Source organism: Anomaloglossus baeobatrachus, chromosome 9, assembly GCF_048569485.1.
Source record: "Anomaloglossus baeobatrachus isolate aAnoBae1 chromosome 9, aAnoBae1.hap1, whole genome shotgun sequence".
Lineage (NCBI taxonomy): Eukaryota > Metazoa > Chordata > Amphibia > Anura > Aromobatidae > Anomaloglossus > Anomaloglossus baeobatrachus.
The window spans coordinates 164,031,790-164,058,816 of record NC_134361.1 but is presented as its reverse complement, the minus strand read 5'-3'; the positions used below and the strand labels follow the sequence as shown (position 1 = coordinate 164,058,816).

The 27,027-nt window shown below is 46.2% G+C and overlaps 17 non-coding genes across 17 annotated transcripts; all 17 read left to right on the top strand.

Moving 5' to 3' along the window:
* The first annotated feature begins 1,162 nt into the window (after window positions 1–1,162).
* Window positions 1,163–1,353, top strand: LOC142254047 (U2 spliceosomal RNA). Its single transcript, XR_012727070.1, has one exon. It is a non-coding gene; the product is annotated as a U2 spliceosomal RNA (small nuclear RNA).
* Window positions 1,354–2,740: 1,387 nt separating this feature from the next.
* LOC142254046 (U2 spliceosomal RNA) lies at window positions 2,741–2,931 on the top strand. Its single transcript, XR_012727069.1, has one exon. It is a non-coding gene; the product is annotated as a U2 spliceosomal RNA (small nuclear RNA).
* A 1,387-nt stretch (window positions 2,932–4,318) lies between these two features.
* Window positions 4,319–4,509, top strand: LOC142252814 (U2 spliceosomal RNA). Its single transcript, XR_012726180.1, has one exon. It is a non-coding gene; the product is annotated as a U2 spliceosomal RNA (small nuclear RNA).
* Window positions 4,510–5,896: 1,387 nt separating this feature from the next.
* On the top strand, window positions 5,897–6,087 carry LOC142254045 (U2 spliceosomal RNA). Its single transcript, XR_012727068.1, has one exon. It is a non-coding gene; the product is annotated as a U2 spliceosomal RNA (small nuclear RNA).
* A 1,387-nt stretch (window positions 6,088–7,474) lies between these two features.
* On the top strand, window positions 7,475–7,665 carry LOC142254044 (U2 spliceosomal RNA). The gene has a single exon (XR_012727067.1). It is a non-coding gene; the product is annotated as a U2 spliceosomal RNA (small nuclear RNA).
* Window positions 7,666–9,052: 1,387 nt separating this feature from the next.
* LOC142254043 (U2 spliceosomal RNA) lies at window positions 9,053–9,243 on the top strand. Its single transcript, XR_012727066.1, has one exon. It is a non-coding gene; the product is annotated as a U2 spliceosomal RNA (small nuclear RNA).
* A 1,387-nt stretch (window positions 9,244–10,630) lies between these two features.
* Window positions 10,631–10,821, top strand: LOC142254041 (U2 spliceosomal RNA). The gene has a single exon (XR_012727064.1). It is a non-coding gene; the product is annotated as a U2 spliceosomal RNA (small nuclear RNA).
* Window positions 10,822–12,208: 1,387 nt separating this feature from the next.
* LOC142254040 (U2 spliceosomal RNA) lies at window positions 12,209–12,399 on the top strand. The gene has a single exon (XR_012727063.1). It is a non-coding gene; the product is annotated as a U2 spliceosomal RNA (small nuclear RNA).
* A 1,387-nt stretch (window positions 12,400–13,786) lies between these two features.
* LOC142254039 (U2 spliceosomal RNA) lies at window positions 13,787–13,977 on the top strand. Its single transcript, XR_012727062.1, has one exon. It is a non-coding gene; the product is annotated as a U2 spliceosomal RNA (small nuclear RNA).
* Window positions 13,978–15,364: 1,387 nt separating this feature from the next.
* LOC142254038 (U2 spliceosomal RNA) lies at window positions 15,365–15,555 on the top strand. The gene has a single exon (XR_012727061.1). It is a non-coding gene; the product is annotated as a U2 spliceosomal RNA (small nuclear RNA).
* A 1,387-nt stretch (window positions 15,556–16,942) lies between these two features.
* Window positions 16,943–17,133, top strand: LOC142254037 (U2 spliceosomal RNA). Its single transcript, XR_012727060.1, has one exon. It is a non-coding gene; the product is annotated as a U2 spliceosomal RNA (small nuclear RNA).
* A 1,387-nt stretch (window positions 17,134–18,520) lies between these two features.
* LOC142254036 (U2 spliceosomal RNA) lies at window positions 18,521–18,711 on the top strand. The gene has a single exon (XR_012727059.1). It is a non-coding gene; the product is annotated as a U2 spliceosomal RNA (small nuclear RNA).
* Window positions 18,712–20,098: 1,387 nt separating this feature from the next.
* Window positions 20,099–20,289, top strand: LOC142254035 (U2 spliceosomal RNA). Its single transcript, XR_012727058.1, has one exon. It is a non-coding gene; the product is annotated as a U2 spliceosomal RNA (small nuclear RNA).
* A 1,387-nt stretch (window positions 20,290–21,676) lies between these two features.
* On the top strand, window positions 21,677–21,867 carry LOC142254034 (U2 spliceosomal RNA). The gene has a single exon (XR_012727057.1). It is a non-coding gene; the product is annotated as a U2 spliceosomal RNA (small nuclear RNA).
* Window positions 21,868–23,254: 1,387 nt separating this feature from the next.
* On the top strand, window positions 23,255–23,445 carry LOC142254032 (U2 spliceosomal RNA). Its single transcript, XR_012727056.1, has one exon. It is a non-coding gene; the product is annotated as a U2 spliceosomal RNA (small nuclear RNA).
* A 1,387-nt stretch (window positions 23,446–24,832) lies between these two features.
* On the top strand, window positions 24,833–25,023 carry LOC142254031 (U2 spliceosomal RNA). The gene has a single exon (XR_012727055.1). It is a non-coding gene; the product is annotated as a U2 spliceosomal RNA (small nuclear RNA).
* Window positions 25,024–26,410: 1,387 nt separating this feature from the next.
* LOC142254029 (U2 spliceosomal RNA) lies at window positions 26,411–26,601 on the top strand. Its single transcript, XR_012727053.1, has one exon. It is a non-coding gene; the product is annotated as a U2 spliceosomal RNA (small nuclear RNA).
* The last annotated feature ends 426 nt before the right edge of the window (window positions 26,602–27,027 follow it).

The window sequence follows — 27,027 nt, the reverse complement described above, 5'->3', positions numbered from 1 at the left end:
TGCAGTTCTCTGTCTTATCTAGATCATTTGCAATTGAATGGAATAGATCCCTTTTGGACAAAGTGGATTCACCTGCTGCTGCAGTGACCACAGGTGTGATAAGATCTAGAATTGGCATCTGGTGCGATCTCTCCGCTTCCACTCCAAAGAAAGTTACCTGTTTATTCCTATCATGCATTGGTTTTTGGGGTTTTCTTTGAGTAATGATGATCTCTTTAGTAGTCTGTTGGCGCCCTCTCCTGGAGGAATAGTTTGCTTGCTCTTGGACATTCTAAAAGAGAGGTCATGATAGACATTGAGCTTCTGAGCTCAATTGGGGACAGTCATGGGTGATGAATGTTTGCAACCTACTGCGAAGCCTCATACCGCAATATAAGGAACGTCAAATACTAAGAAAGGGCGGCCTATGAAAGAATTACTACTTTCAATAAGTACACTTAAACGGCTAATTGGGAATAGAAAAACTGTAAAAAGCCCTCTGAGAAAGCCCCCCTCTAACCTTTGATAGTAAGCTTTTCTGTAGTCTGCCTGTTGATGTATTTTCCGTTTGAACTGTGCACAACATGAAGAGACGGAACACTGGCGGCTTGTCACAATGCCCCCCGATGACATCACAATAGCGCTGCTGCCTAGAAAACAAGCTGCGCAGAAGAAGTTGTTCTTTGGGTGGGAGGGTGGGCTAGTGGAAGGAGGGGGCAATCTCTTTTTTTCCCGGGTGGTAGGGGGATGACAGGAGAAGGGAAGCGGGTGGTGAGAAAGGTACAGAGGGCAGGGTTTGGGGGCTGGGAAGGAAAGGGAAAAGATTAGGGTTTGGGGATGATGAAAGGGCTTTCTACGGGTAAGGATGGCAAAGGGTGGCAGTGACGGAAAGTCAGGCAACCTGTCCTGTCCGTCTTTTTGTATCGTGAATTGGAAAGACTGCAAGGGGGAGGGGAGTTGCTTGCGCCCTAAAGGAGGAGTTATTCAGATTCATTGCAGTGGGCGGCGGCTGCAAAACGCACCATTCTTCTTGTTTTTGCTCTGCAAAGCAGCCTTTTCAAGGGTTGGCTTGGGTGACAAAATGTCTTGTGTAGGCGTGGGTTTGTCTCCCTCTCGCTCTCTCTCCCTAAGATGTGTCCGGCATAGGCCAGGGTGCCACTCGAGGCCCAAACCAATTCTGGTTATCGCTTCTCGGCCTTTTGGCTAAGATCAAGTGTAGTATCTGTTCTTATCAGTTTAATATCTGATACGTCCCCTATCTGGGGACCATATATTAAATGGATTTTTAGAACAGGGAGATGGAAAAAGAGCTTGCTCTGTCCACTCCACGCATTGACCTGGTATTGCAGTACCTCCAGGAACGGTGCACCCCTTCTTAACCCAGTTTCCAAAAGCAGAACTCAATTCACCTGATTCATATTAGCCCGATTTAATGAATTGGAAGAAAGCATACGTCTTCATATGCACCTCAATTTGGCCCATTCACTTTTCACACTTCCTCCTTTTGTTTTTTATCTTTCACACTTTTGACTTTCTTTATTCATCCAAATAGCAAACTCATCACCACTCAACCTGACCAACTCGGCTATGTCCCCGTGCTGCAGTTCTCTGTCTTATCTAGATCATTTGCAATTGAATGGAATAGATCCCTTTTGGACAAAGTGGATTCACCTGCTGCTGCAGTGACCACAAGTGTGATAAGATCTAGAATTGGCATCTGGTGCGATCTCTCCGCTTCCACTCCAAAGAAAGTTACCTGTTTATTCCTATCATGCATTGGTTTTTGGGGTTTTCTTTGAGTAATGATGATCTCTTTAGTAGTCTGTTGGCGCCCTCTCCTGGAGGAATAGTTTGCTTGCTCTTGGACATTCTAAAAGAGAGGTCATGATAGACATTGAGCTTCTGAGCTCAATTGGGGACAGTCATGGGTGATGAATGTTTGCAACCTACTGCGAAGCCTCATACCGCAATATAAGGAACGTCAAATACTAAGAAAGGGCGGCCTATGAAAGAATTACTACTTTCAATAAGTACACTTAAACGGCTAATTGGGAATAGAAAAACTGTAAAAAGCCCTCTGAGAAAGCCCCCCTCTAACCTTTGATAGTAAGCTTTTCCGTAGTCTGCCTGTTGATGTATTTTCCGTTTGAACTGTGCACAACATGAAGAGACGGAACACTGGCGGCTTGTCACAATGCCCCCCGATGACATCACAATAGCGCTGCTGCCTAGAAAACAAGCTGCGCAGAAGAAGTTGTTCTTTGGGTGGGAGGGTGGGCTAGTGTAAGGAGGGGGCAATCTCTTTTTTTCCCGGGTGGTAGGGGGATGACAGGAGAAGGGAAGCGGGTGGTGAGAAAGGTACAGAGGGCAGGGTTTGGGGGCTGGGAAGGAAAGGGAAAAGATTAGGGTTTGGGGATGATGAAAGGGCTTTCTACGGGTAAGGATGGCAAAGGGTGGCAGTGACGGAAAGTCAGGCAACCTGTCCTGTCCGTCTTTTTGTATCGTGAATTGGAAAGACTGCAAGGGGGAGGGGAGTTGCTTGCGCCCTAAAGGAGGAGTTATTCAGATTCATTGCAGTGGGCGGCGGCTGCAAAACGCACCATTCTTCTTGTTTTTGCTCTGCAAAGCAGCCTTTTCAAGGGTTGGCTTGGGTGACAAAATGTCTTGTGTAGGCGTGGGTTTGTCTCCCTCTCGCTCTCTCTCCCTAAGATGTGTCCGGCATAGGCCAGGGTGCCACTCGAGGCCCAAACCAATTCTGGTTATCGCTTCTCGGCCTTTTGGCTAAGATCAAGTGTAGTATCTGTTCTTATCAGTTTAATATCTGATACGTCCCCTATCTGGGGACCATATATTAAATGGATTTTTAGAACAGGGAGATGGAAAAAGAGCTTGCTCTGTCCACTCCACGCATTGACCTGGTATTGCAGTACCTCCAGGAACGGTGCACCCCTTCTTAACCCAGTTTCCAAAAGCAGAACTCAATTCACCTGATTCATATTAGCCCGATTTAATGAATTGGAAGAAAGCATACGTCTTCATATGCACCTCAATTTGGCCCATTCACTTTTCACACTTCCTCCTTTTGTTTTTTATCTTTCACACTTTTGACTTTCTTTATTCATCCAAATAGCAAACTCATCACCACTCAACCTGACCAACTCGGCTATGTCCCCGTGCTGCAGTTCTCTGTCTTATCTAGATCATTTGCAATTGAATGGAATAGATCCCTTTTGGACAAAGTGGATTCACCTGCTGCTGCAGTGACCACAGGTGTGATAAGATCTAGAATTGGCATCTGGTGCGATCTCTCCGCTTCCACTCCAAAGAAAGTTACCTGTTTATTCCTATCATGCATTGGTTTTTGGGGTTTTCTTTGAGTAATGATGATCTCTTTAGTAGTCTGTTGGCGCCCTCTCCTGGAGGAATAGTTTGCTTGCTCTTGGACATTCTAAAAGAGAGGTCATGATAGACATTGAGCTTCTGAGCTCAATTGGGGACAGTCATGGGTGATGAATGTTTGCAACCTACTGCGAAGCCTCATACCGCAATATAAGGAACGTCAAATACTAAGAAAGGGCGGCCTATGAAAGAATTACTACTTTCAATAAGTACACTTAAACGGCTAATTGGGAATAGAAAAACTGTAAAAAGCCCTCTGAGAAAGCCCCCCTCTAACCTTTGATAGTAAGCTTTTCTGTAGTCTGCCTGTTGATGTATTTTCCGTTTGAACTGTGCACAACATGAAGAGACGGAACACTGGCGGCTTGTCACAATGCCCCCCGATGACATCACAATAGCGCTGCTGCCTAGAAAACAAGCTGCGCAGAAGAAGTTGTTCTTTGGGTGGGAGGGTGGGCTAGTGTAAGGAGGGGGCAATCTCTTTTTTTCCCGGGTGGTAGGGGGATGACAGGAGAAGGGAAGCGGGTGGTGAGAAAGGTACAGAGGGCAGGGTTTGGGGGCTGGGAAGGAAAGGGAAAAGATTAGGGTTTGGGGATGATGAAAGGGCTTTCTACGGGTAAGGATGGCAAAGGGTGGCAGTGACGGAAAGTCAGGCAACCTGTCCTGTCCGTCTTTTTGTATCGTGAATTGGAAAGACTGCAAGGGGGAGGGGAGTTGCTTGCGCCCTAAAGGAGGAGTTATTCAGATTCATTGCAGTGGGCGGCGGCTGCAAAACGCACCATTCTTCTTGTTTTTGCTCTGCAAAGCAGCCTTTTCAAGGGTTGGCTTGGGTGACAAAATGTCTTGTGTAGGCGTGGGTTTGTCTCCCTCTCGCTCTCTCTCCCTAAGATGTGTCCGGCATAGGCCAGGGTGCCACTCGAGGCCCAAACCAATTCTGGTTATCGCTTCTCGGCCTTTTGGCTAAGATCAAGTGTAGTATCTGTTCTTATCAGTTTAATATCTGATACGTCCCCTATCTGGGGACCATATATTAAATGGATTTTTAGAACAGGGAGATGGAAAAAGAGCTTGCTCTGTCCACTCCACGCATTGACCTGGTATTGCAGTACCTCCAGGAACGGTGCACCACTTCTTAACCCAGTTTCCAAAAGCAGAACTCAATTCACCTGATTCATATTAGCCCGATTTAATGAATTGGAAGAAAGCATACGTCTTCATATGCACCTCAATTTGGCCCATTCACTTTTCACACTTCCTCCTTTTGTTTTTTATCTTTCACACTTTTGACTTTCTTTATTCATCCAAATAGCAAACTCATCACCACTCAACCTGACCAACTCGGCTATGTCCCCGTGCTGCAGTTCTCTGTCTTATCTAGATCATTTGCAATTGAATGGAATAGATCCCTTTTGGACAAAGTGGATTCACCTGCTGCTGCAGTGACCACAGGTGTGATAAGATCTAGAATTGGCATCTGGTGCGATCTCTCCGCTTCCACTCCAAAGAAAGTTACCTGTTTATTCCTATCATGCATTGGTTTTTGGGGTTTTCTTTGAGTAATGATGATCTCTTTAGTAGTCTGTTGGCGCCCTCTCCTGGAGGAATAGTTTGCTTGCTCTTGGACATTCTAAAAGAGAGGTCATGATAGACATTGAGCTTCTGAGCTCAATTGGGGACAGTCATGGGTGATGAATGTTTGCAACCTACTGCGAAGCCTCATACCGCAATATAAGGAACGTCAAATACTAAGAAAGGGCGGCCTATGAAAGAATTACTACTTTCAATAAGTACACTTAAACGGCTAATTGGGAATAGAAAAACTGTAAAAAGCCCTCTGAGAAAGCCCCCCTCTAACCTTTGATAGTAAGCTTTTCTGTAGTCTGCCTGTTGATGTATTTTCCGTTTGAACTGTGCACAACATGAAGAGACGGAACACTGGCGGCTTGTCACAATGCCCCCCGATGACATCACAATAGCGCTGCTGCCTAGAAAACAAGCTGCGCAGAAGAAGTTGTTCTTTGGGTGGGAGGGTGGGCTAGTGGAAGGAGGGGGCAATCTCTTTTTTTCCCGGGTGGTAGGGGGATGACAGGAGAAGGGAAGCGGGTGGTGAGAAAGGTACAGAGGGCAGGGTTTGGGGGCTGGGAAGGAAAGGGAAAAGATTAGGGTTTGGGGATGATGAAAGGGCTTTCTACGGGTAAGGATGGCAAAGGGTGGCAGTGACGGAAAGTCAGGCAACCTGTCCTGTCCGTCTTTTTGTATCGTGAATTGGAAAGACTGCAAGGGGGAGGGGAGTTGCTTGCGCCCTAAAGGAGGAGTTATTCAGATTCATTGCAGTGGGCGGCGGCTGCAAAACGCACCATTCTTCTTGTTTTTGCTCTGCAAAGCAGCCTTTTCAAGGGTTGGCTTGGGTGACAAAATGTCTTGTGTAGGCGTGGGTTTGTCTCCCTCTCGCTCTCTCTCCCTAAGATGTGTCCGGCATAGGCCAGGGTGCCACTCGAGGCCCAAACCAATTCTGGTTATCGCTTCTCGGCCTTTTGGCTAAGATCAAGTGTAGTATCTGTTCTTATCAGTTTAATATCTGATACGTCCCCTATCTGGGGACCATATATTAAATGGATTTTTAGAACAGGGAGATGGAAAAAGAGCTTGCTCTGTCCACTCCACGCATTGACCTGGTATTGCAGTACCTCCAGGAACGGTGCACCCCTTCTTAACCCAGTTTCCAAAAGCAGAACTCAATTCACCTGATTCATATTAGCCCGATTTAATGAATTGGAAGAAAGCATACGTCTTCATATGCACCTCAATTTGGCCCATTCACTTTTCACACTTCCTCCTTTTGTTTTTTATCTTTCACACTTTTGACTTTCTTTATTCATCCAAATAGCAAACTCATCACCACTCAACCTGACCAACTCGGCTATGTCCCCGTGCTGCAGTTCTCTGTCTTATCTAGATCATTTGCAATTGAATGGAATAGATCCCTTTTGGACAAAGTGGATTCACCTGCTGCTGCAGTGACCACAGGTGTGATAAGATCTAGAATTGGCATCTGGTGCGATCTCTCCGCTTCCACTCCAAAGAAAGTTACCTGTTTATTCCTATCATGCATTGGTTTTTGGGGTTTTCTTTGAGTAATGATGATCTCTTTAGTAGTCTGTTGGCGCCCTCTCCTGGAGGAATAGTTTGCTTGCTCTTGGACATTCTAAAAGAGAGGTCATGATAGACATTGAGCTTCTGAGCTCAATTGGGGACAGTCATGGGTGATGAATGTTTGCAACCTACTGCGAAGCCTCATACCGCAATATAAGGAACGTCAAATACTAAGAAAGGGCGGCCTATGAAAGAATTACTACTTTCAATAAGTACACTTAAACGGCTAATTGGGAATAGAAAAACTGTAAAAAGCCCTCTGAGAAAGCCCCCCTCTAACCTTTGATAGTAAGCTTTTCTGTAGTCTGCCTGTTGATGTATTTTCCGTTTGAACTGTGCACAACATGAAGAGACGGAACACTGGCGGCTTGTCACAATGCCCCCCGATGACATCACAATAGCGCTGCTGCCTAGAAAACAAGCTGCGCAGAAGAAGTTGTTCTTTGGGTGGGAGGGTGGGCTAGTGGAAGGAGGGGGCAATCTCTTTTTTTCCCGGGTGGTAGGGGGATGACAGGAGAAGGGAAGCGGGTGGTGAGAAAGGTACAGAGGGCAGGGTTTGGGGGCTGGGAAGGAAAGGGAAAAGATTAGGGTTTGGGGATGATGAAAGGGCTTTCTACGGGTAAGGATGGCAAAGGGTGGCAGTGACGGAAAGTCAGGCAACCTGTCCTGTCCGTCTTTTTGTATCGTGAATTGGAAAGACTGCAAGGGGGAGGGGAGTTGCTTGCGCCCTAAAGGAGGAGTTATTCAGATTCATTGCAGTGGGCGGCGGCTGCAAAACGCACCATTCTTCTTGTTTTTGCTCTGCAAAGCAGCCTTTTCAAGGGTTGGCTTGGGTGACAAAATGTCTTGTGTAGGCGTGGGTTTGTCTCCCTCTCGCTCTCTCTCCCTAAGATGTGTCCGGCATAGGCCAGGGTGCCACTCGAGGCCCAAACCAATTCTGGTTATCGCTTCTCGGCCTTTTGGCTAAGATCAAGTGTAGTATCTGTTCTTATCAGTTTAATATCTGATACGTCCCCTATCTGGGGACCATATATTAAATGGATTTTTAGAACAGGGAGATGGAAAAAGAGCTTGCTCTGTCCACTCCACGCATTGACCTGGTATTGCAGTACCTCCAGGAACGGTGCACCCCTTCTTAACCCAGTTTCCAAAAGCAGAACTCAATTCACCTGATTCATATTAGCCCGATTTAATGAATTGGAAGAAAGCATACGTCTTCATATGCACCTCAATTTGGCCCATTCACTTTTCACACTTCCTCCTTTTGTTTTTTATCTTTCACACTTTTGACTTTCTTTATTCATCCAAATAGCAAACTCATCACCACTCAACCTGACCAACTCGGCTATGTCCCCGTGCTGCAGTTCTCTGTCTTATCTAGATCATTTGCAATTGAATGGAATAGATCCCTTTTGGACAAAGTGGATTCACCTGCTGCTGCAGTGACCACAGGTGTGATAAGATCTAGAATTGGCATCTGGTGCGATCTCTCCGCTTCCACTCCAAAGAAAGTTACCTGTTTATTCCTATCATGCATTGGTTTTTGGGGTTTTCTTTGAGTAATGATGATCTCTTTAGTAGTCTGTTGGCGCCCTCTCCTGGAGGAATAGTTTGCTTGCTCTTGGACATTCTAAAAGAGAGGTCATGATAGACATTGAGCTTCTGAGCTCAATTGGGGACAGTCATGGGTGATGAATGTTTGCAACCTACTGCGAAGCCTCATACCGCAATATAAGGAACGTCAAATACTAAGAAAGGGCGGCCTATGAAAGAATTACTACTTTCAATAAGTACACTTAAACGGCTAATTGGGAATAGAAAAACTGTAAAAAGCCCTCTGAGAAAGCCCCCCTCTAACCTTTGATAGTAAGCTTTTCTGTAGTCTGCCTGTTGATGTATTTTCCGTTTGAACTGTGCACAACATGAAGAGACGGAACACTGGCGGCTTGTCACAATGCCCCCCGATGACATCACAATAGCGCTGCTGCCTAGAAAACAAGCTGCGCAGAAGAAGTTGTTCTTTGGGTGGGAGGGTGGGCTAGTGGAAGGAGGGGGCAATCTCTTTTTTTCCCGGGTGGTAGGGGGATGACAGGAGAAGGGAAGCGGGTGGTGAGAAAGGTACAGAGGGCAGGGTTTGGGGGCTGGGAAGGAAAGGGAAAAGATTAGGGTTTGGGGATGATGAAAGGGCTTTCTACGGGTAAGGATGGCAAAGGGTGGCAGTGACGGAAAGTCAGGCAACCTGTCCTGTCCGTCTTTTTGTATCGTGAATTGGAAAGACTGCAAGGGGGAGGGGAGTTGCTTGTGCCCTAAAGGAGGAGTTATTCAGATTCATTGCAGTGGGCGGCGGCTGCAAAACGCACCATTCTTCTTGTTTTTGCTCTGCAAAGCAGCCTTTTCAAGGGTTGGCTTGGGTGACAAAATGTCTTGTGTAGGCGTGGGTTTGTCTCCCTCTCGCTCTCTCTCCCTAAGATGTGTCCGGCATAGGCCAGGGTGCCACTCGAGGCCCAAACCAATTCTGGTTATCGCTTCTCGGCCTTTTGGCTAAGATCAAGTGTAGTATCTGTTCTTATCAGTTTAATATCTGATACGTCCCCTATCTGGGGACCATATATTAAATGGATTTTTAGAACAGGGAGATGGAAAAAGAGCTTGCTCTGTCCACTCCACGCATTGACCTGGTATTGCAGTACCTCCAGGAACGGTGCACCCCTTCTTAACCCAGTTTCCAAAAGCAGAACTCAATTCACCTGATTCATATTAGCCCGATTTAATGAATTGGAAGAAAGCATACGTCTTCATATGCACCTCAATTTGGCCCATTCACTTTTCACACTTCCTCCTTTTGTTTTTTATCTTTCACACTTTTGACTTTCTTTATTCATCCAAATAGCAAACTCATCACCACTCAACCTGACCAACTCGGCTATGTCCCCGTGCTGCAGTTCTCTGTCTTATCTAGATCATTTGCAATTGAATGGAATAGATCCCTTTTGGACAAAGTGGATTCACCTGCTGCTGCAGTGACCACAGGTGTGATAAGATCTAGAATTGGCATCTGGTGCGATCTCTCCGCTTCCACTCCAAAGAAAGTTACCTGTTTATTCCTATCATGCATTGGTTTTTGGGGTTTTCTTTGAGTAATGATGATCTCTTTAGTAGTCTGTTGGCGCCCTCTCCTGGAGGAATAGTTTGCTTGCTCTTGGACATTCTAAAAGAGAGGTCATGATAGACATTGAGCTTCTGAGCTCAATTGGGGACAGTCATGGGTGATGAATGTTTGCAACCTACTGCGAAGCCTCATACCGCAATATAAGGAACGTCAAATACTAAGAAAGGGCGGCCTATGAAAGAATTACTACTTTCAATAAGTACACTTAAACGGCTAATTGGGAATAGAAAAACTGTAAAAAGCCCTCTGAGAAAGCCCCCCTCTAACCTTTGATAGTAAGCTTTTCTGTAGTCTGCCTGTTGATGTATTTTCCGTTTGAACTGTGCACAACATGAAGAGACGGAACACTGGCGGCTTGTCACAATGCCCCCCGATGACATCACAATAGCGCTGCTGCCTAGAAAACAAGCTGCGCAGAAGAAGTTGTTCTTTGGGTGGGAGGGTGGGCTAGTGGAAGGAGGGGGCAATCTCTTTTTTTCCCGGGTGGTAGGGGGATGACAGGAGAAGGGAAGCGGGTGGTGAGAAAGGTACAGAGGGCAGGGTTTGGGGGCTGGGAAGGAAAGGGAAAAGATTAGGGTTTGGGGATGATGAAAGGGCTTTCTACGGGTAAGGATGGCAAAGGGTGGCAGTGACGGAAAGTCAGGCAACCTGTCCTGTCCGTCTTTTTGTATCGTGAATTGGAAAGACTGCAAGGGGGAGGGGAGTTGCTTGCGCCCTAAAGGAGGAGTTATTCAGATTCATTGCAGTGGGCGGCGGCTGCAAAACGCACCATTCTTCTTGTTTTTGCTCTGCAAAGCAGCCTTTTCAAGGGTTGGCTTGGGTGACAAAATGTCTTGTGTAGGCGTGGGTTTGTCTCCCTCTCGCTCTCTCTCCCTAAGATGTGTCCGGCATAGGCCAGGGTGCCACTCGAGGCCCAAACCAATTCTGGTTATCGCTTCTCGGCCTTTTGGCTAAGATCAAGTGTAGTATCTGTTCTTATCAGTTTAATATCTGATACGTCCCCTATCTGGGGACCATATATTAAATGGATTTTTAGAACAGGGAGATGGAAAAAGAGCTTGCTCTGTCCACTCCACGCATTGACCTGGTATTGCAGTACCTCCAGGAACGGTGCACCCCTTCTTAACCCAGTTTCCAAAAGCAGAACTCAATTCACCTGATTCATATTAGCCCGATTTAATGAATTGGAAGAAAGCATACGTCTTCATATGCACCTCAATTTGGCCCATTCACTTTTCACACTTCCTCCTTTTGTTTTTTATCTTTCACACTTTTGACTTTCTTTATTCATCCAAATAGCAAACTCATCACCACTCAACCTGACCAACTCGGCTATGTCCCCGTGCTGCAGTTCTCTGTCTTATCTAGATCATTTGCAATTGAATGGAATAGATCCCTTTTGGACAAAGTGGATTCACCTGCTGCTGCAGTGACCACAGGTGTGATAAGATCTAGAATTGGCATCTGGTGCGATCTCTCCGCTTCCACTCCAAAGAAAGTTACCTGTTTATTCCTATCATGCATTGGTTTTTGGGGTTTTCTTTGAGTAATGATGATCTCTTTAGTAGTCTGTTGGCGCCCTCTCCTGGAGGAATAGTTTGCTTGCTCTTGGACATTCTAAAAGAGAGGTCATGATAGACATTGAGCTTCTGAGCTCAATTGGGGACAGTCATGGGTGATGAATGTTTGCAACCTACTGCGAAGCCTCATACCGCAATATAAGGAACGTCAAATACTAAGAAAGGGCGGCCTATGAAAGAATTACTACTTTCAATAAGTACACTTAAACGGCTAATTGGGAATAGAAAAACTGTAAAAAGCCCTCTGAGAAAGCCCCCCTCTAACCTTTGATAGTAAGCTTTTCTGTAGTCTGCCTGTTGATGTATTTTCCGTTTGAACTGTGCACAACATGAAGAGACGGAACACTGGCGGCTTGTCACAATGCCCCCCGATGACATCACAATAGCGCTGCTGCCTAGAAAACAAGCTGCGCAGAAGAAGTTGTTCTTTGGGTGGGAGGGTGGGCTAGTGGAAGGAGGGGGCAATCTCTTTTTTTCCCGGGTGGTAGGGGGATGACAGGAGAAGGGAAGCGGGTGGTGAGAAAGGTACAGAGGGCAGGGTTTGGGGGCTGGGAAGGAAAGGGAAAAGATTAGGGTTTGGGGATGATGAAAGGGCTTTCTACGGGTAAGGATGGCAAAGGGTGGCAGTGACGGAAAGTCAGGCAACCTGTCCTGTCCGTCTTTTTGTATCGTGAATTGGAAAGACTGCAAGGGGGAGGGGAGTTGCTTGCGCCCTAAAGGAGGAGTTATTCAGATTCATTGCAGTGGGCGGCGGCTGCAAAACGCACCATTCTTCTTGTTTTTGCTCTGCAAAGCAGCCTTTTCAAGGGTTGGCTTGGGTGACAAAATGTCTTGTGTAGGCGTGGGTTTGTCTCCCTCTCGCTCTCTCTCCCTAAGATGTGTCCGGCATAGGCCAGGGTGCCACTCGAGGCCCAAACCAATTCTGGTTATCGCTTCTCGGCCTTTTGGCTAAGATCAAGTGTAGTATCTGTTCTTATCAGTTTAATATCTGATACGTCCCCTATCTGGGGACCATATATTAAATGGATTTTTAGAACAGGGAGATGGAAAAAGAGCTTGCTCTGTCCACTCCACGCATTGACCTGGTATTGCAGTACCTCCAGGAACGGTGCACCCCTTCTTAACCCAGTTTCCAAAAGCAGAACTCAATTCACCTGATTCATATTAGCCCGATTTAATGAATTGGAAGAAAGCATACGTCTTCATATGCACCTCAATTTGGCCCATTCACTTTTCACACTTCCTCCTTTTGTTTTTTATCTTTCACACTTTTGACTTTCTTTATTCATCCAAATAGCAAACTCATCACCACTCAACCTGACCAACTCGGCTATGTCCCCGTGCTGCAGTTCTCTGTCTTATCTAGATCATTTGCAATTGAATGGAATAGATCCCTTTTGGACAAAGTGGATTCACCTGCTGCTGCAGTGACCACAGGTGTGATAAGATCTAGAATTGGCATCTGGTGCGATCTCTCCGCTTCCACTCCAAAGAAAGTTACCTGTTTATTCCTATCATGCATTGGTTTTTGGGGTTTTCTTTGAGTAATGATGATCTCTTTAGTAGTCTGTTGGCGCCCTCTCCTGGAGGAATAGTTTGCTTGCTCTTGGACATTCTAAAAGAGAGGTCATGATAGACATTGAGCTTCTGAGCTCAATTGGGGACAGTCATGGGTGATGAATGTTTGCAACCTACTGCGAAGCCTCATACCGCAATATAAGGAACGTCAAATACTAAGAAAGGGCGGCCTATGAAAGAATTACTACTTTCAATAAGTACACTTAAACGGCTAATTGGGAATAGAAAAACTGTAAAAAGCCCTCTGAGAAAGCCCCCCTCTAACCTTTGATAGTAAGCTTTTCTGTAGTCTGCCTGTTGATGTATTTTCCGTTTGAACTGTGCACAACATGAAGAGACGGAACACTGGCGGCTTGTCACAATGCCCCCCGATGACATCACAATAGCGCTGCTGCCTAGAAAACAAGCTGCGCAGAAGAAGTTGTTCTTTGGGTGGGAGGGTGGGCTAGTGGAAGGAGGGGGCAATCTCTTTTTTTCCCGGGTGGTAGGGGGATGACAGGAGAAGGGAAGCGGGTGGTGAGAAAGGTACAGAGGGCAGGGTTTGGGGGCTGGGAAGGAAAGGGAAAAGATTAGGGTTTGGGGATGATGAAAGGGCTTTCTACGGGTAAGGATGGCAAAGGGTGGCAGTGACGGAAAGTCAGGCAACCTGTCCTGTCCGTCTTTTTGTATCGTGAATTGGAAAGACTGCAAGGGGGAGGGGAGTTGCTTGCGCCCTAAAGGAGGAGTTATTCAGATTCATTGCAGTGGGCGGCGGCTGCAAAACGCACCATTCTTCTTGTTTTTGCTCTGCAAAGCAGCCTTTTCAAGGGTTGGCTTGGGTGACAAAATGTCTTGTGTAGGCGTGGGTTTGTCTCCCTCTCGCTCTCTCTCCCTAAGATGTGTCCGGCATAGGCCAGGGTGCCACTCGAGGCCCAAACCAATTCTGGTTATCGCTTCTCGGCCTTTTGGCTAAGATCAAGTGTAGTATCTGTTCTTATCAGTTTAATATCTGATACGTCCCCTATCTGGGGACCATATATTAAATGGATTTTTAGAACAGGGAGATGGAAAAAGAGCTTGCTCTGTCCACTCCACGCATTGACCTGGTATTGCAGTACCTCCAGGAACGGTGCACCCCTTCTTAACCCAGTTTCCAAAAGCAGAACTCAATTCACCTGATTCATATTAGCCCGATTTAATGAATTGGAAGAAAGCATACGTCTTCATATGCACCTCAATTTGGCCCATTCACTTTTCACACTTCCTCCTTTTGTTTTTTATCTTTCACACTTTTGACTTTCTTTATTCATCCAAATAGCAAACTCATCACCACTCAACCTGACCAACTCGGCTATGTCCCCGTGCTGCAGTTCTCTGTCTTATCTAGATCATTTGCAATTGAATGGAATAGATCCCTTTTGGACAAAGTGGATTCACCTGCTGCTGCAGTGACCACAGGTGTGATAAGATCTAGAATTGGCATCTGGTGCGATCTCTCCGCTTCCACTCCAAAGAAAGTTACCTGTTTATTCCTATCATGCATTGGTTTTTGGGGTTTTCTTTGAGTAATGATGATCTCTTTAGTAGTCTGTTGGCGCCCTCTCCTGGAGGAATAGTTTGCTTGCTCTTGGACATTCTAAAAGAGAGGTCATGATAGACATTGAGCTTCTGAGCTCAATTGGGGACAGTCATGGGTGATGAATGTTTGCAACCTACTGCGAAGCCTCATACCGCAATATAAGGAACGTCAAATACTAAGAAAGGGCGGCCTATGAAAGAATTACTACTTTCAATAAGTACACTTAAACGGCTAATTGGGAATAGAAAAACTGTAAAAAGCCCTCTGAGAAAGCCCCCCTCTAACCTTTGATAGTAAGCTTTTCTGTAGTCTGCCTGTTGATGTATTTTCCGTTTGAACTGTGCACAACATGAAGAGACGGAACACTGGCGGCTTGTCACAATGCCCCCCGATGACATCACAATAGCGCTGCTGCCTAGAAAACAAGCTGCGCAGAAGAAGTTGTTCTTTGGGTGGGAGGGTGGGCTAGTGGAAGGAGGGGGCAATCTCTTTTTTTCCCGGGTGGTAGGGGGATGACAGGAGAAGGGAAGCGGGTGGTGAGAAAGGTACAGAGGGCAGGGTTTGGGGGCTGGGAAGGAAAGGGAAAAGATTAGGGTTTGGGGATGATGAAAGGGCTTTCTACGGGTAAGGATGGCAAAGGGTGGCAGTGACGGAAAGTCAGGCAACCTGTCCTGTCCGTCTTTTTGTATCGTGAATTGGAAAGACTGCAAGGGGGAGGGGAGTTGCTTGCGCCCTAAAGGAGGAGTTATTCAGATTCATTGCAGTGGGCGGCGGCTGCAAAACGCACCATTCTTCTTGTTTTTGCTCTGCAAAGCAGCCTTTTCAAGGGTTGGCTTGGGTGACAAAATGTCTTGTGTAGGCGTGGGTTTGTCTCCCTCTCGCTCTCTCTCCCTAAGATGTGTCCGGCATAGGCCAGGGTGCCACTCGAGGCCCAAACCAATTCTGGTTATCGCTTCTCGGCCTTTTGGCTAAGATCAAGTGTAGTATCTGTTCTTATCAGTTTAATATCTGATACGTCCCCTATCTGGGGACCATATATTAAATGGATTTTTAGAACAGGGAGATGGAAAAAGAGCTTGCTCTGTCCACTCCACGCATTGACCTGGTATTGCAGTACCTCCAGGAACGGTGCACCCCTTCTTAACCCAGTTTCCAAAAGCAGAACTCAATTCACCTGATTCATATTAGCCCGATTTAATGAATTGGAAGAAAGCATACGTCTTCATATGCACCTCAATTTGGCCCATTCACTTTTCACACTTCCTCCTTTTGTTTTTTATCTTTCACACTTTTGACTTTCTTTATTCATCCAAATAGCAAACTCATCACCACTCAACCTGACCAACTCGGCTATGTCCCCGTGCTGCAGTTCTCTGTCTTATCTAGATCATTTGCAATTGAATGGAATAGATCCCTTTTGGACAAAGTGGATTCACCTGCTGCTGCAGTGACCACAGGTGTGATAAGATCTAGAATTGGCATCTGGTGCGATCTCTCCGCTTCCACTCCAAAGAAAGTTACCTGTTTATTCCTATCATGCATTGGTTTTTGGGGTTTTCTTTGAGTAATGATGATCTCTTTAGTAGTCTGTTGGCGCCCTCTCCTGGAGGAATAGTTTGCTTGCTCTTGGACATTCTAAAAGAGAGGTCATGATAGACATTGAGCTTCTGAGCTCAATTGGGGACAGTCATGGGTGATGAATGTTTGCAACCTACTGCGAAGCCTCATACCGCAATATAAGGAACGTCAAATACTAAGAAAGGGCGGCCTATGAAAGAATTACTACTTTCAATAAGTACACTTAAACGGCTAATTGGGAATAGAAAAACTGTAAAAAGCCCTCTGAGAAAGCCCCCCTCTAACCTTTGATAGTAAGCTTTTCTGTAGTCTGCCTGTTGATGTATTTTCCGTTTGAACTGTGCACAACATGAAGAGACGGAACACTGGCGGCTTGTCACAATGCCCCCCGATGACATCACAATAGCGCTGCTGCCTAGAAAACAAGCTGCGCAGAAGAAGTTGTTCTTTGGGTGGGAGGGTGGGCTAGTGGAAGGAGGGGGCAATCTCTTTTTTTCCCGGGTGGTAGGGGGATGACAGGAGAAGGGAAGCGGGTGGTGAGAAAGGTACAGAGGGCAGGGTTTGGGGGCTGGGAAGGAAAGGGAAAAGATTAGGGTTTGGGGATGATGAAAGGGCTTTCTACGGGTAAGGATGGCAAAGGGTGGCAGTGACGGAAAGTCAGGCAACCTGTCCTGTCCGTCTTTTTGTATCGTGAATTGGAAAGACTGCAAGGGGGAGGGGAGTTGCTTGCGCCCTAAAGGAGGAGTTATTCAGATTCATTGCAGTGGGCGGCGGCTGCAAAACGCACCATTCTTCTTGTTTTTGCTCTGCAAAGCAGCCTTTTCAAGGGTTGGCTTGGGTGACAAAATGTCTTGTGTAGGCGTGGGTTTGTCTCCCTCTCGCTCTCTCTCCCTAAGATGTGTCCGGCATAGGCCAGGGTGCCACTCGAGGCCCAAACCAATTCTGGTTATCGCTTCTCGGCCTTTTGGCTAAGATCAAGTGTAGTATCTGTTCTTATCAGTTTAATATCTGATACGTCCCCTATCTGGGGACCATATATTAAATGGATTTTTAGAACAGGGAGATGGAAAAAGAGCTTGCTCTGTCCACTCCACGCATTGACCTGGTATTGCAGTACCTCCAGGAACGGTGCACCCCTTCTTAACCCAGTTTCCAAAAGCAGAACTCAATTCACCTGATTCATATTAGCCCGATTTAATGAATTGGAAGAAAGCATACGTCTTCATATGCACCTCAATTTGGCCCATTCACTTTTCACACTTCCTCCTTTTGTTTTTTATCTTTCACACTTTTGACTTTCTTTATTCATCCAAATAGCAAACTCATCACCACTCAACCTGACCAACTCGGCTATGTCCCCGTGCTGCAGTTCTCTGTCTTATCTAGATCATTTGCAATTGAATGGAATAGATCCCTTTTGGACAAAGTGGATTCACCTGCTGCTGCAGTGACCACAGGTGTGATAAGATCTAGAATTGGCATCTGGTGCGATCTCTCCGCTTCCACTCCAAAGAAAGTTACCTGTTTATTCCTATCATGCATTGGTTTTTGGGGTTTTCTTTGAGTAATGATGATCTCTTTAGTAGTCTGTTGGCGCCCTCTCCTGGAGGAATAGTTTGCTTGCTCTTGGACATTCTAAAAGAGAGGTCATGATAGACATTGAGCTTCTGAGCTCAATTGGGGACAGTCATGGGTGATGAATGTTTGCAACCTACTGCGAAGCCTCATACCGCAATATAAGGAACGTCAAATACTAAGAAAGGGCGGCCTATGAAAGAATTACTACTTTCAATAAGTACACTTAAACGGCTAATTGGGAATAGAAAAACTGTAAAAAGCCCTCTGAGAAAGCCCCCCTCTAACCTTTGATAGTAAGCTTTTCTGTAGTCTGCCTGTTGATGTATTTTCCGTTTGAACTGTGCACAACATGAAGAGACGGAACACTGGCGGCTTGTCACAATGCCCCCCGATGACATCACAATAGCGCTGCTGCCTAGAAAACAAGCTGCGCAGAAGAAGTTGTTCTTTGGGTGGGAGGGTGGGCTAGTGGAAGGAGGGGGCAATCTCTTTTTTTCCCGGGTGGTAGGGGGATGACAGGAGAAGGGAAGCGGGTGGTGAGAAAGGTACAGAGGGCAGGGTTTGGGGGCTGGGAAGGAAAGGGAAAAGATTAGGGTTTGGGGATGATGAAAGGGCTTTCTACGGGTAAGGATGGCAAAGGGTGGCAGTGACGGAAAGTCAGGCAACCTGTCCTGTCCGTCTTTTTGTATCGTGAATTGGAAAGACTGCAAGGGGGAGGGGAGTTGCTTGTGCCCTAAAGGAGGAGTTATTCAGATTCATTGCAGTGGGCGGCGGCTGCAAAACGCACCATTCTTCTTGTTTTTGCTCTGCAAAGCAGCCTTTTCAAGGGTTGGCTTGGGTGACAAAATGTCTTGTGTAGGCGTGGGTTTGTCTCCCTCTCGCTCTCTCTCCCTAAGATGTGTCCGGCATAGGCCAGGGTGCCACTCGAGGCCCAAACCAATTCTGGTTATCGCTTCTCGGCCTTTTGGCTAAGATCAAGTGTAGTATCTGTTCTTATCAGTTTAATATCTGATACGTCCCCTATCTGGGGACCATATATTAAATGGATTTTTAGAACAGGGAGATGGAAAAAGAGCTTGCTCTGTCCACTCCACGCATTGACCTGGTATTGCAGTACCTCCAGGAACGGTGCACCCCTTCTTAACCCAGTTTCCAAAAGCAGAACTCAATTCACCTGATTCATATTAGCCCGATTTAATGAATTGGAAGAAAGCATACGTCTTCATATGCACCTCAATTTGGCCCATTCACTTTTCACACTTCCTCCTTTTGTTTTTTATCTTTCACACTTTTGACTTTCTTTATTCATCCAAATAGCAAACTCATCACCACTCAACCTGACCAACTCGGCTATGTCCCCGTGCTGCAGTTCTCTGTCTTATCTAGATCATTTGCAATTGAATGGAATAGATCCCTTTTGGACAAAGTGGATTCACCTGCTGCTGCAGTGACCACAGGTGTGATAAGATCTAGAATTGGCATCTGGTGCGATCTCTCCGCTTCCACTCCAAAGAAAGTTACCTGTTTATTCCTATCATGCATTGGTTTTTGGGGTTTTCTTTGAGTAATGATGATCTCTTTAGTAGTCTGTTGGCGCCCTCTCCTGGAGGAATAGTTTGCTTGCTCTTGGACATTCTAAAAGAGAGGTCATGATAGACATTGAGCTTCTGAGCTCAATTGGGGACAGTCATGGGTGATGAATGTTTGCAACCTACTGCGAAGCCTCATACCGCAATATAAGGAACGTCAAATACTAAGAAAGGGCGGCCTATGAAAGAATTACTACTTTCAATAAGTACACTTAAACGGCTAATTGGGAATAGAAAAACTGTAAAAAGCCCTCTGAGAAAGCCCCCCTCTAACCTTTGATAGTAAGCTTTTCTGTAGTCTGCCTGTTGATGTATTTTCCGTTTGAACTGTGCACAACATGAAGAGACGGAACACTGGCGGCTTGTCACAATGCCCCCCGATGACATCACAATAGCGCTGCTGCCTAGAAAACAAGCTGCGCAGAAGAAGTTGTTCTTTGGGTGGGAGGGTGGGCTAGTGGAAGGAGGGGGCAATCTCTTTTTTTCCCGGGTGGTAGGGGGATGACAGGAGAAGGGAAGCGGGTGGTGAGAAAGGTACAGAGGGCAGGGTTTGGGGGCTGGGAAGGAAAGGGAAAAGATTAGGGTTTGGGGATGATGAAAGGGCTTTCTACGGGTAAGGATGGCAAAGGGTGGCAGTGACGGAAAGTCAGGCAACCTGTCCTGTCCGTCTTTTTGTATCGTGAATTGGAAAGACTGCAAGGGGGAGGGGAGTTGCTTGCGCCCTAAAGGAGGAGTTATTCAGATTCATTGCAGTGGGCGGCGGCTGCAAAACGCACCATTCTTCTTGTTTTTGCTCTGCAAAGCAGCCTTTTCAAGGGTTGGCTTGGGTGACAAAATGTCTTGTGTAGGCGTGGGTTTGTCTCCCTCTCGCTCTCTCTCCCTAAGATGTGTCCGGCATAGGCCAGGGTGCCACTCGAGGCCCAAACCAATTCTGGTTATCGCTTCTCGGCCTTTTGGCTAAGATCAAGTGTAGTATCTGTTCTTATCAGTTTAATATCTGATACGTCCCCTATCTGGGGACCATATATTAAATGGATTTTTAGAACAGGGAGATGGAAAAAGAGCTTGCTCTGTCCACTCCACGCATTGACCTGGTATTGCAGTACCTCCAGGAACGGTGCACCCCTTCTTAACCCAGTTTCCAAAAGCAGAACTCAATTCACCTGATTCATATTAGCCCGATTTAATGAATTGGAAGAAAGCATACGTCTTCATATGCACCTCAATTTGGCCCATTCACTTTTCACACTTCCTCCTTTTGTTTTTTATCTTTCACACTTTTGACTTTCTTTATTCATCCAAATAGCAAACTCATCACCACTCAACCTGACCAACTCGGCTATGTCCCCGTGCTGCAGTTCTCTGTCTTATCTAGATCATTTGCAATTGAATGGAATAGATCCCTTTTGGACAAAGTGGATTCACCTGCTGCTGCAGTGACCACAGGTGTGATAAGATCTAGAATTGGCATCTGGTGCGATCTCTCCGCTTCCACTCCAAAGAAAGTTACCTGTTTATTCCTATCATGCATTGGTTTTTGGGGTTTTCTTTGAGTAATGATGATCTCTTTAGTAGTCTGTTGGCGCCCTCTCCTGGAGGAATAGTTTGCTTGCTCTTGGACATTCTAAAAGAGAGGTCATGATAGACATTGAGCTTCTGAGCTCAATTGGGGACAGTCATGGGTGATGAATGTTTGCAACCTACTGCGAAGCCTCATACCGCAATATAAGGAACGTCAAATACTAAGAAAGGGCGGCCTATGAAAGAATTACTACTTTCAATAAGTACACTTAAACGGCTAATTGGGAATAGAAAAACTGTAAAAAGCCCTCTGAGAAAGCCCCCCTCTAACCTTTGATAGTAAGCTTTTCTGTAGTCTGCCTGTTGATGTATTTTCCGTTTGAACTGTGCACAACATGAAGAGACGGAACACTGGCGGCTTGTCACAATGCCCCCCGATGACATCACAATAGCGCTGCTGCCTAGAAAACAAGCTGCGCAGAAGAAGTTGTTCTTTGGGTGGGAGGGTGGGCTAGTGGAAGGAGGGGGCAATCTCTTTTTTTCCCGGGTGGTAGGGGGATGACAGGAGAAGGGAAGCGGGTGGTGAGAAAGGTACAGAGGGCAGGGTTTGGGGGCTGGGAAGGAAAGGGAAAAGATTAGGGTTTGGGGATGATGAAAGGGCTTTCTACGGGTAAGGATGGCAAAGGGTGGCAGTGACGGAAAGTCAGGCAACCTGTCCTGTCCGTCTTTTTGTATCGTGAATTGGAAAGACTGCAAGGGGGAGGGGAGTTGCTTGCGCCCTAAAGGAGGAGTTATTCAGATTCATTGCAGTGGGCGGCGGCTGCAAAACGCACCATTCTTCTTGTTTTTGCTCTGCAAAGCAGCCTTTTCAAGGGTTGGCTTGGGTGACAAAATGTCTTGTGTAGGCGTGGGTTTGTCTCCCTCTCGCTCTCTCTCCCTAAGATGTGTCCGGCATAGGCCAGGGTGCCACTCGAGGCCCAAACCAATTCTGGTTATCGCTTCTCGGCCTTTTGGCTAAGATCAAGTGTAGTATCTGTTCTTATCAGTTTAATATCTGATACGTCCCCTATCTGGGGACCATATATTAAATGGATTTTTAGAACAGGGAGATGGAAAAAGAGCTTGCTCTGTCCACTCCACGCATTGACCTGGTATTGCAGTACCTCCAGGAACGGTGCACCCCTTCTTAACCCAGTTTCCAAAAGCAGAACTCAATTCACCTGATTCATATTAGCCCGATTTAATGAATTGGAAGAAAGCATACGTCTTCATATGCACCTCAATTTGGCCCATTCACTTTTCACACTTCCTCCTTTTGTTTTTTATCTTTCACACTTTTGACTTTCTTTATTCATCCAAATAGCAAACTCATCACCACTCAACCTGACCAACTCGGCTATGTCCCCGTGCTGCAGTTCTCTGTCTTATCTAGATCATTTGCAATTGAATGGAATAGATCCCTTTTGGACAAAGTGGATTCACCTGCTGCTGCAGTGACCACAGGTGTGATAAGATCTAGAATTGGCATCTGGTGCGATCTCTCCGCTTCCACTCCAAAGAAAGTTACCTGTTTATTCCTATCATGCATTGGTTTTTGGGGTTTTCTTTGAGTAATGATGATCTCTTTAGTAGTCTGTTGGCGCCCTCTCCTGGAGGAATAGTTTGCTTGCTCTTGGACATTCTAAAAGAGAGGTCATGATAGACATTGAGCTTCTGAGCTCAATTGGGGACAGTCATGGGTGATGAATGTTTGCAACCTACTGCGAAGCCTCATACCGCAATATAAGGAACGTCAAATACTAAGAAAGGGCGGCCTATGAAAGAATTACTACTTTCAATAAGTACACTTAAACGGCTAATTGGGAATAGAAAAACTGTAAAAAGCCCTCTGAGAAAGCCCCCCTCTAACCTTTGATAGTAAGCTTTTCTGTAGTCTGCCTGTTGATGTATTTTCCGTTTGAACTGTGCACAACATGAAGAGACGGAACACTGGCGGCTTGTCACAATGCCCCCCGATGACATCACAATAGCGCTGCTGCCTAGAAAACAAGCTGCGCAGAAGAAGTTGTTCTTTGGGTGGGAGGGTGGGCTAGTGGAAGGAGGGGGCAATCTCTTTTTTTCCCGGGTGGTAGGGGGATGACAGGAGAAGGGAAGCGGGTGGTGAGAAAGGTACAGAGGGCAGGGTTTGGGGGCTGGGAAGGAAAGGGAAAAGATTAGGGTTTGGGGATGATGAAAGGGCTTTCTACGGGTAAGGATGGCAAAGGGTGGCAGTGACGGAAAGTCAGGCAACCTGTCCTGTCCGTCTTTTTGTATCGTGAATTGGAAAGACTGCAAGGGGGAGGGGAGTTGCTTGCGCCCTAAAGGAGGAGTTATTCAGATTCATTGCAGTGGGCGGCGGCTGCAAAACGCACCATTCTTCTTGTTTTTGCTCTGCAAAGCAGCCTTTTCAAGGGTTGGCTTGGGTGACAAAATGTCTTGTGTAGGCGTGGGTTTGTCTCCCTCTCGCTCTCTCTCCCTAAGATGTGTCCGGCATAGGCCAGGGTGCCACTCGAGGCCCAAACCAATTCTGGTTATCGCTTCTCGGCCTTTTGGCTAAGATCAAGTGTAGTATCTGTTCTTATCAGTTTAATATCTGATACGTCCCCTATCTGGGGACCATATATTAAATGGATTTTTAGAACAGGGAGATGGAAAAAGAGCTTGCTCTGTCCACTCCACGCATTGACCTGGTATTGCAGTACCTCCAGGAACGGTGCACCCCTTCTTAACCCAGTTTCCAAAAGCAGAACTCAATTCACCTGATTCATATTAGCCCGATTTAATGAATTGGAAGAAAGCATACGTCTTCATATGCACCTCAATTTGGCCCATTCACTTTTCACACTTCCTCCTTTTGTTTTTTATCTTTCACACTTTTGACTTTCTTTATTCATCCAAATAGCAAACTCATCACCACTCAACCTGACCAACTCGGCTATGTCCCCGTGCTGCAGTTCTCTGTCTTATCTAGATCATTTGCAATTGAATGGAATAGATCCCTTTTGGACAAAGTGGATTCACCTGCTGCTGCAGTGACCACAGGTGTGATAAGATCTAGAATTGGCATCTGGTGCGATCTCTCCGCTTCCACTCCAAAGAAAGTTACCTGTTTATTCCTATCATGCATTGGTTTTTGGGGTTTTCTTTGAGTAATGATGATCTCTTTAGTAGTCTGTTGGCGCCCTCTCCTGGAGGAATAGTTTGCTTGCTCTTGGACATTCTAAAAGAGAGGTCATGATAGACATTGAGCTTCTGAGCTCAATTGGGGACAGTCATGGGTGATGAATGTTTGCAACCTACTGCGAAGCCTCATACCGCAATATAAGGAACGTCAAATACTAAGAAAGGGCGGCCTATGAAAGAATTACTACTTTCAATAAGTACACTTAAACGGCTAATTGGGAATAGAAAAACTGTAAAAAGCCCTCTGAGAAAGCCCCCCTCTAACCTTTGATAGTAAGCTTTTCTGTAGTCTGCCTGTTGATGTATTTTCCGTTTGAACTGTGCACAACATGAAGAGACGGAACACTGGCGGCTTGTCACAATGCCCCCCGATGACATCACAATAGCGCTGCTGCCTAGAAAACAAGCTGCGCAGAAGAAGTTGTTCTTTGGGTGGGAGGGTGGGCTAGTGGAAGGAGGGGGCAATCTCTTTTTTTCCCGGGTGGTAGGGGGATGACAGGAGAAGGGAAGCGGGTGGTGAGAAAGGTACAGAGGGCAGGGTTTGGGGGCTGGGAAGGAAAGGGAAAAGATTAGGGTTTGGGGATGATGAAAGGGCTTTCTACGGGTAAGGATGGCAAAGGGTGGCAGTGACGGAAAGTCAGGCAACCTGTCCTGTCCGTCTTTTTGTATCGTGAATTGGAAAGACTGCAAGGGGGAGGGGAGTTGCTTGCGCCCTAAAGGAGGAGTTATTCAGATTCATTGCAGTGGGCGGCGGCTGCAAAACGCACCATTCTTCTTGTTTTTGCTCTGCAAAGCAGCCTTTTCAAGGGTTGGCTTGGGTGACAAAATGTCTTGTGTAGGCGTGGGTTTGTCTCCCTCTCGCTCTCTCTCCCTAAGATGTGTCCGGCATAGGCCAGGGTGCCACTCGAGGCCCAAACCAATTCTGGTTATCGCTTCTCGGCCTTTTGGCTAAGATCAAGTGTAGTATCTGTTCTTATCAGTTTAATATCTGATACGTCCCCTATCTGGGGACCATATATTAAATGGATTTTTAGAACAGGGAGATGGAAAAAGAGCTTGCTCTGTCCACTCCACGCATTGACCTGGTATTGCAGTACCTCCAGGAACGGTGCACCCCTTCTTAACCCAGTTTCCAAAAGCAGAACTCAATTCACCTGATTCATATTAGCCCGATTTAATGAATTGGAAGAAAGCATACGTCTTCATATGCACCTCAATTTGGCCCATTCACTTTTCACACTTCCTCCTTTTGTTTTTTATCTTTCACACTTTTGACTTTCTTTATTCATCCAAATAGCAAACTCATCACCACTCAACCTGACCAACTCGGCTATGTCCCCGTGCTGCAGTTCTCTGTCTTATCTAGATCATTTGCAATTGAATGGAATAGATCCCTTTTGGACAAAGTGGATTCACCTGCTGCTGCAGTGACCACAGGTGTGATAAGATCTAGAATTGGCATCTGGTGCGATCTCTCCGCTTCCACTCCAAAGAAAGTTACCTGTTTATTCCTATCATGCATTGGTTTTTGGGGTTTTCTTTGAGTAATGATGATCTCTTTAGTAGTCTGTTGGCGCCCTCTCCTGGAGGAATAGTTTGCTTGCTCTTGGACATTCTAAAAGAGAGGTCATGATAGACATTGAGCTTCTGAGCTCAATTGGGGACAGTCATGGGTGATGAATGTTTGCAACCTACTGCGAAGCCTCATACCGCAATATAAGGAACGTCAAATACTAAGAAAGGGCGGCCTATGAAAGAATTACTACTTTCAATAAGTACACTTAAACGGCTAATTGGGAATAGAAAAACTGTAAAAAGCCCTCTGAGAAAGCCCCCCTCTAACCTTTGATAGTAAGCTTTTCTGTAGTCTGCCTGTTGATGTATTTTCCGTTTGAACTGTGCACAACATGAAGAGACGGAACACTGGCGGCTTGTCACAATGCCCCCCGATGACATCACAATAGCGCTGCTGCCTAGAAAACAAGCTGCGCAGAAGAAGTTGTTCTTTGGGTGGGAGGGTGGGCTAGTGGAAGGAGGGGGCAATCTCTTTTTTTCCCGGGTGGTAGGGGGATGACAGGAGAAGGGAAGCGGGTGGTGAGAAAGGTACAGAGGGCAGGGTTTGGGGGCTGGGAAGGAAAGGGAAAAGATTAGGGTTTGGGGATGATGAAAGGGCTTTCTACGGGTAAGGATGGCAAAGGGTGGCAGTGACGGAAAGTCAGGCAACCTGTCCTGTCCGTCTTTTTGTATCGTGAATTGGAAAGACTGCAAGGGGGAGGGGAGTTGCTTGCGCCCTAAAGGAGGAGTTATTCAGATTCATTGCAGTGGGCGGCGGCTGCAAAACGCACCATTCTTCTTGTTTTTGCTCTGCAAAGCAGCCTTTTCAAGGGTTGGCTTGGGTGACAAAATGTCTTGTGTAGGCGTGGGTTTGTCTCCCTCTCGCTCTCTCTCCCTAAGATGTGTCCGGCATAGGCCAGGGTGCCACTCGAGGCCCAAACCAATTCTGGTTATCGCTTCTCGGCCTTTTGGCTAAGATCAAGTGTAGTATCTGTTCTTATCAGTTTAATATCTGATACGTCCCCTATCTGGGGACCATATATTAAATGGATTTTTAGAACAGGGAGATGGAAAAAGAGCTTGCTCTGTCCACTCCACGCATTGACCTGGTATTGCAGTACCTCCAGGAACGGTGCACCCCTTCTTAACCCAGTTTCCAAAAGCAGAACTCAATTCACCTGATTCATATTAGCCCGATTTAATGAATTGGAAGAAAGCATACGTCTTCATATGCACCTCAATTTGGCCCATTCACTTTTCACACTTCCTCCTTTTGTTTTTTATCTTTCACACTTTTGACTTTCTTTATTCATCCAAATAGCAAACTCATCACCACTCAACCTGACCAACTCGGCTATGTCCCCGTGCTGCAGTTCTCTGTCTTATCTAGATCATTTGCAATTGAATGGAATAGATCCCTTTTGGACAAAGTGGATTCACCTGCTGCTGCAGTGACCACAGGTGTGATAAGATCTAGAATTGGCATCTGGTGCGATCTCTCCGCTTCCACTCCAAAGAAAGTTACCTGTTTATTCCTATCATGCATTGGTTTTTGGGGTTTTCTTTGAG